The sequence below is a fragment of the Paramisgurnus dabryanus genome, chromosome 5 (assembly GCF_030506205.2).
Source record: "Paramisgurnus dabryanus chromosome 5, PD_genome_1.1, whole genome shotgun sequence".
Classification (NCBI taxonomy): Eukaryota; Metazoa; Chordata; class Actinopteri; order Cypriniformes; family Cobitidae; genus Paramisgurnus; species Paramisgurnus dabryanus.
Genome location: NC_133341.1, coordinates 5951393 through 5959706, shown reverse-complemented (window position 1 = coordinate 5959706; position 8314 = coordinate 5951393). Strand labels below are relative to the sequence as shown.

General features: G+C 36.8%; 1 long non-coding RNA gene across 1 annotated transcript; it reads right to left on the bottom strand.

Moving 5' to 3' along the window:
- Positions 1-1156: 1156 nt before the first annotated feature.
- On the bottom strand, positions 1157-4465 carry LOC135744707 (uncharacterized). The gene is made up of 2 exons (XR_010530814.1): positions 2443-4465; positions 1157-2097 (listed from the first exon to the last, which is right to left on the bottom strand). It is a non-coding gene; the product is annotated as an uncharacterized lncRNA (long non-coding RNA).
- Between the last annotated feature and the right edge of the window lie 3849 nt (positions 4466-8314).

The following is an 8314-nucleotide window of genomic DNA, read 5'->3' as shown; positions in this document are numbered from 1 at the left end:
GCTATCTATCTATCTATATATATCTACTACTTCATTTAAAAAAAAGAACACCCATAACATTGTGGACATCAGCAGTTGACTGTCTTTGATAAAAGTATTTTAGTAAAAACTATTATTAGAAACAGGGATATAGTTCCGAAAAGCACAAGTAATATTTATTTTTATGTCTATACATACCTGTATACATTAATTTCATAATTTTATCTGAGCTTACACTATGTGTATATTAAAGTATTTTGTGTATAAACATGAATTATGTTAACACAGCAATAAATATAAAATTACTTCCAAACCTTATATTGTAATATTTGTTATTCTACATGTTGTTTAGTCCCTAGTTTATCTTTATACTTATTTATATGGATTAAGTAAGAAGGGGTCTCATTTATAAAGCATGAGTATGCACAAAACAGTTCTGGAAACATGCGTACGCCAGTTACCACACAAATGTTGTGATCTTTAAAAAAAAAAAAACTTAATGGGAGAATAGGCTTGCATGGTGGGATCAGAAGATAATTAATGTACGCACACTTGCAGAAAGGGAACATTGCTTTGTCTGTATTTTTTGGCGTATGCCATTTTTGGCTTTTGTGCATACATAGACTTTTAGTAAGGATCCTACACACAGTTTTATAAATGAGACCCAAGGTGTTTGTTCTACATATAACTATGCAAATAAATCCATTGGAAACTGTAGTCTTGAATATATAATAATTTAATCAGTGACATTTGGTGTGTCCTATTGTTTTAGACACCATCAACGGAAGGAGAGTGGCATAGCCGTGGACTTCGAAAGGAAGTGGCAGTTTCCACATTGCTTTGGGGTACTTGCTACCACTCCAGCTGTAGCAGACTGCTGACCAAAACATGGTTGATGGGCAATGGAAGAATCGTGGGACGGGTGCTTTTCAACCGATGAACACCACCTCACATCGCAATTCTATGGCAACAGCAAAAGTGCAACGCAATCGGATGCGGGACTACTTTGTCTCACCAGCATGTAGTGTTTATTGGCAAGTTCAACACATTTTAAAAGGAACTGATGTAGAGTTATCCCTGCAAACAGCAGATTAAAGCCAGTTATTGTCAGTTTAGGACATTCGTTTTCTTGTGTGTTCTAAAGTCCTGTATTTGTAAAGAACACAATGTGGTTCACTTTTTCATTGTTTTAAGTATTCTGTTTATTGTTGTGTTATTATTCAATTAATTTTAATTGCATACAAATCAAAAGGTGCAGGAATGTAACAAATAAAGGCAATCTGCATGTTGCAATTAAGTGCCTTATACTAACTTTATTTCTTGATCCACACTCATTATTCGCAGAACATTAACAATGTTTCTATACTACGGTGCTAAACATCAACATATCTGATCATGCTAAAAATTTATGGGGATTGTGATGATAAGCTCTGGGCATTTTTACTCAATGTGGATTAATCTAACAGCCAATCACACACAATTATATTACGATATTTATATATCACCCAGCCCTTAAAAGGGCTCTACATAGGGATTTTTGTAATGTTTAATTGTGTTAATGTGGTGCACTGCACGTGTTCTAACTATGTATATTTTGTGTGTCCACATAATATACATTCAAATGTACTACATTGTTTTCAAGTTGCAAAAACAACAATGCAAGGCTATAAAGCACTATTCATATTGGCGTTTTTTGTAAAATATGACAATGTGTTTTATACTTTTATACTTTGTTGCATTAAATGTATTACTTTCGATAGACCATTTATTTCATGAAACAGCACTGGGAAATTCAATCTTAACCCTTCAACAAGTTTAATCACCTTATTGATAAATGTAATACATAGTAAAGTCAATAGTTTGTAAACAAAAACACATCGGGACCGGACCGCACATGTCATGCATGATATATGCATAGGGTAGGTTGTTCAGGTGACAACATTGATCCGCTTCTGTCAGTCTCCTGGGCGTTGTAGCCTATAGCATCACCATTATGCTTCTTTTGAGATGTGATAAGAGAACTGGGTCTTCAATATTCCTCAATTCCAAAGCCATGGTTCCCAAATGAAGTTAATGTATCCCTAGTTGTTTGTGAGTCCACTTGTGCAACAGTAAAGTCTAAAATCAATAAATAAATGCAATGTTTCCAGTTAATATTTACCTCCACACTTTATTTTATTTGTCTATTCAAACTAAATATGAGAATTTATTCCTTTGTTTACAAGCTCTTTCGACTGGTACAAAAGGCAGATTGTAATGTAACTGAATATCCTCTAATACACAATATATAACAATAAACAGAATTACAGTAAAAAGAATTATACACTTTATAATGTTTTACAGACATATCCCAAAAATAGGATTACGCTAGCTTCTATAATATGCATGTATATGGAAATATGACCAATTAATTTACATTTTACCCTATAACATTTAGATAATGTAATAATAACATTTGCTCACCTGGCTGTTTTACAGCGTTTGCTATTTCTCTCCACCGTTTCTTTTTCTCAGCGCAGTTGTGGTAAATATATGTGAAACGTCATACAGACATTTATGCCTGAGTTCAATGTTTTCTTGGTGACATGCTGCTCATCTTTCCGTGTGACGTCAACCCCTCGTCGGATTGGCTGTAGCTCGTGACATCATAGAAGGTCGAGTCGCGCGACAGCTCCAGATATCTAACAAGCTAGATATTTTTCTGGTGTCGGCGACGCGTCTGCGAGCCGTCTGCGAGCGTCTTTGATGCGTTGTTGGCTCTTTCATACCAACAGATTGGCGAACGTCGATCGCCCGCTAATCCCCCGCGATTTGCACCCGATCACACCCCGACCTGTCGGCGAGCGAACGATTTGCAAATCGGGCTTAAATCTGGCTTAAAATCATGTAGTGTGAACTAAGCATTAGCTGCAGTGGTATAGATCTCTTGGTGATGTCAAAGTACCGCGAGAGCGATTCCAGTTATCACGTGGATAAATCCGCTTTGAATCGCTCTCGCGGTACTTTGCTGTCACTCGCCTGTGGGTTTTGTAGCGCCACACCACTCTGCTCCCCAGTCACTTTCGCGCCGCTATAGTGATTTCATATGCCGATCGGATCGCGCAGTTCGGCAGAAGTCAAACACACCAAATATATAGCCTAATATGTATATGCATTTCAACCCGCTAAAGTAGCAAGTGTAGCATGCTAATGGTCAGTGCTTCACTATAACTAAAAGTTTGAAATGTCACAAAACCATGCTGTTACGCATCCTCACGCTATTTTTAGCGGGTATACGGAAATCCTTTACAATTCCTAGTAGACTACACCACTGCTGAGCTGTACTGGTACGGTCCCAACATCCAAACCAACGTGGGACTGCAGTGATTGGATGTCGTGCAGGCAGCGCGCGTGCTCTCTGCATGCAGGTGGTGCACATTTTTTTCATAGATGCAGACACACTGAGACCGGCGCGGCCGTGTGCATTTTTTGTGTAATGGGTAGGTTGCTTCACTGCTGATTCTTGCCATACCTCCGTTCAGTGGTGTAGTCTAGATTTTTGTAGTGAGTATACTGTGATTTTTCCCTCTCACCCTTATGCTCACTCGTCCTAGCCCATAAGCACCACCACTCTCACAGATGCATACAGTATAGATATTCATGTAACTAAGAGCATTCTGAAAGTGTACTCATAAACACATAAACTGAATGTGTTATCAACATGTCAGTTTATTATAAGAAAAAAAAAGACTTTAACAGCCAATGGGTTTACAGCTGGGGAAACTGGACTGATTTTTAGACTGGTTTAGTGTTAATCAACATCTAACCCAGGGCCAAAAGTTACTCAACTGTTAATTAAAATTAAATTAACTGTTTACAATCTTCAATCCGTGGCAAACACTTGGATTGAAGGAGAAAAATATCCACTCTTTCAATAGCTATTATCTGACAACTATTGATAACATTACCATGTTTAATTTAATGGTGTAAATGTTTTTAATTACCATAATACACATTTAAGATGACCATGAAGTTACTCTCATTTGCATAGTCATTGATATAAAAGCTTTTTTTGCATATAATATAAGCATTGTTTAAAAATGAAAATAGGCTTTTACTTAATTATTATTACAAGACCATAATGTAGCATATTAGACACCCAAACCAAAGTGAAGAAAATGATCTTTAATTTGCAAGTCTGAACTGAACATCAACGCAGACATGAATTTCCTCACAGAAGTTTAAGATCATATACATCTTGAACGTAGATATATAAATTAACACAGAGAAGGAAAGTTTAACACTGTGAAGCACAAGCAAACATACTGAAAGCTAAAACCATCAGGATATAATTACGGGCTTATTTTATTGTATTTGGAGCCTTACCTCCAGATAAAGTAATAAACTGGACTGATTATTTAAATGTTGTTTACTCACATGTGCGTTGTAAACTCTATGGATTTTATGTTGTGCACTGCTCCACTCGTCGTTCTCTTCTCCACATGGACTGTTTTTTTACAGTGTCGAGTGAGCAGCTACACTGCAGGTTCGACTTCATTTGGCGCTAAGCAGACCTCATGGTGATGTCAAAGTACCGCGAGAGCGATTCAAAGCAGATTTCTCCATGTGATAACTGGAGTCTCTCTCGCGGTACTTTGCTGTCACTCACTTGTGGCGCAACACCAGTCTGCTCCCCAGTCACTTTCGCGTCACTATAGTAATTTGATTTCATAGAAATTCATACGCCGATCGGATCGCGCAGTTCGGCAGGAAGTATATTGCCTAATATGTATTTCAACCCGCTAAGGTAGCAAGTGTGGCATTCTAATGGTCAGTGCTTCACATCTATATTATGACTAAAAGTTTAAAAATGTCACAAAACCATGCTGTTACGCATCCTCGCGCTATTTTTAGTAGGTATACGGAAATCCTTGACAATTTCTAGTGGGTATACGGCGTATACCTGCGTATCACGTAGACTACACCACTGCCTCCGTTGCCTAAATGCGCACGCATACGGTGCCATGTCAACATGGTGTACAAACAGTTAAAGGGTCTATTAAGTAAGATAAAGTCAAAATGAAACCGAGATGACCAATAAAATCAAACCAGGCAGACAGAGGTGCAACACAGAGGTCAGATGCGCAGTTAGTGGAAGTGCAAGAGAGATGTAAGTAATCAAACGCTGACTATTATACAGCAGTTTATTGACGAGAAATATGAAACCGTAGTGACTGTCAAGGTGACAGGACAAGAAACATTAATGCCGCTGAGCACTTGGGTGTCCAAAGATAATGCGCTGCTTTCTCTCCCTTCAGTAATTCACTTTCCGTTATTCAGCATGTTTATTAACAACATTCCACGCCACCCTTTAATTCTTGAAGATATGTTTTTAACTGTATAATGATTAGATTCCCTGTGTTGCACTGGACTTCTGCTAAGCTTGAACTTGAAAACGCGATGCATCACGTGCGCGGTACAACGCTTCATCCACCCGTAGCGCGCGTGCACGGAGTTTAAATGTTCATATTTTGGCTTGAACATTTTATTGCATTCAGTCTTAAAGCCTAATAAACAGTACCTGTTGAAGTCATTAAAGTTAAATAAATAACAAAAGAAGAGAAAGTGTGCAGCAACTAGTGTGCCCAGGATGGTAAAATAATTATTACAATGTATTCCTAATGACCAACACAAGTCTTCTGCATACTGACATGGTTTGAAATCTATAGGTATTTGATTCTTTGGTTTTCTGATGTATTAAAATTCATATATGTAGAGCAGGGAAATAAGAAGCTTTTTTTCCTGGGGTGCATGCCCTGGAAAATACTTATATGGACCTCGGTATTTATAAAATCATGCAATGCGGCGTGTTTGTCTTTACAGTTATGAAATTTATTATTTTAAACACACATTTCACAAAGTATATATTGTAAGTGTAAATATTCATAAACTCAACACTTCGGAGGCGTTTTTCTAAAGAATAATGTTTAAACTTTATTGGTGGTGGTTGAGAATAATTCCTCTTTCCATATGTAACGCATTTTAGCGCAATATAAATGTATCATATTGTTATTCTTAATATATAAGAATACTAATATATTTTTTAAAACATTTATAACAGAAAGGTGTATAAAACAGCTTTAATTAACAATATCTGAATTGGCTCTTTGCACAATTCTAATTTTCTCATGTCATAATTTATAATTATTAATTAGATTGAATATAAATAAGTTTTGAAAAGTGTTGAATGCGAACGTGTAAGATATCTGGAAGGCGATGCGGCGTGTTTGTCTCTACAGCCACATGTTATAAAATTGATTATTTTACACACACATTTCACAAAGTACATATTGTAAAAATTCATAAACTCAACATTTCGGAGGTGTTTTTCGTCCGCAAAAGGCACAGTTTCTCTGTTCGCGTCAATTATTTTGGTTTGACCAACTAAAAAAACACATAAGTGACATTAAGACATTTTATTAAGTTACTTTAATAAATTATTTTAGTGATATTCTATTTTACAATAATATTTTTTACAATTATGAATTACGTAGAAACACTGACTGCATATGCGCAAGAAAGGTAGCCTATTATTAAAGATTTTATAAATATAAATATGTAAAAACGAAATAAAAAAGATATCATATGCCAACTGTACAGTCCGGGTTTAAACGCCTTTTTTCTAAAGAATAATTTGTAAACTTTATTGGTGGTGGTTGAGAAGAATTCCTCTTTCCATATGTGAAGCATTTTAGCGCAGTATAAATGTATCATATTGTTATTCTTAAAATATAAGAATACTACTATATTTTTTACAACATTTTTAACTTTAAAACATGTCTTTTTTTATACCACATTACTCTGTTTAAAATATTGATACTTTTAGAAAAACTGACAATTATAAATATTATGAACAAACAATGAAACGGTGTCAAAATTCGACAACACAAATAATTAAGATATTCATTGTAAATAGAGTCGCGTTTATTAGGCTCACACTAAATTCTCTGTTGCACTTCCTATAAGTTCGCATTGCACGTATCTTAATAGTTGTATGCGCTGTTATGCTGGCAAGAATGGGTTGACATATCACTTTGCTGTTTTAATACAGTAGCAATGTAAAATATTCAGCAATGCCCTTATTAACTTCTGGAAACAACGCAATGCAATGTTTTTATGCGCCACCTGGTGGATATTCTGTGAAGCGAAACACATTAAGGGAAAATGGAAAGTAGCCCCCCCGAAAGCACTTGCAGAATGCTGCGAGACTCTGCGAGACGAATTGGCGAATGCCGCGGGAGAAAACGCGCATTTTTAAAGGCCACATCTGTATCATGCTCCATGCTTCACTGTCTTCACTGTGTACTGTGGCTTGAATTCAGAGTTTGGGGGTCGTCTCACAAACTGCCTGTGGCCCTTGGACCCAAAAAGAACAATTTTACTCTCATCAGTCCACAAAATGTTCCTCCATTTCTCTTTAGGCCAGTTGTTGTGTTCTTTGGCAAATTGTAATCTCTTCTGCACATGCCTTTTTTTTAACAGAGGGACTTTCCGGGGGATTCTTGAAAATAGATTAGCTTCACACAGACGTCTTCTAACTGTCACAGTACTTACAGGTAACTCCAGACTGTCTTTGATCATCCTGGAGGTGATCATTGGCTGAGCCTTTGCCATTCTGGTTATTCTTCTATCCATTTTGATGGTTGTCTTCCGTTTTCTTCCACGTCTCTCTGGTTTTGCTCTCCATTTTAAGGCATTGGAGATCATTTTAGCTGAACAGCCAACCATTTTTTGCACCTCTTTATAGATTTTCCCCTCTCCAATCAACTTTTTAATCAAAGTACGCTGTTCTTCTGAACAATGTCTTGAACGACCCATTTTCCTCAGCTTTCAAATGCATGTTCAACAAGTGTTGGCTTCATCCTAAAATAGGGGCCACCTGATTCACACCTGTTTCTTCACAAAATTGATGACCTCAGTTATTGAATGCCACACTGCTATTTTTTTGAACACACCCCTTTCAACTAATTCAACTACTTGCCCAATTGCACAGCCTTAAGAGCATGCATATCATGAATGCTGGGTCTCTTTTGTTTTCTGAGAATCTACTGAACCTACTGGTAACTTGTTTGCCACGTAGCAATAAAAAAATATACTAAAAACCTTGATTATTCTGGTTAGTCACATTGTACTGCATTGTACTATATATATATTAGGGTGACCATACGTCCCATTCTTCCCGGACGCGTCCTGGCCAGGATTTTGGGTGCGTCTTCCTAAAGTCATATTTGTCGACCGCATACGTAATAGAGGATTACTATTATTATTACAGAAAAGCAACAGTTACATTTTAAGG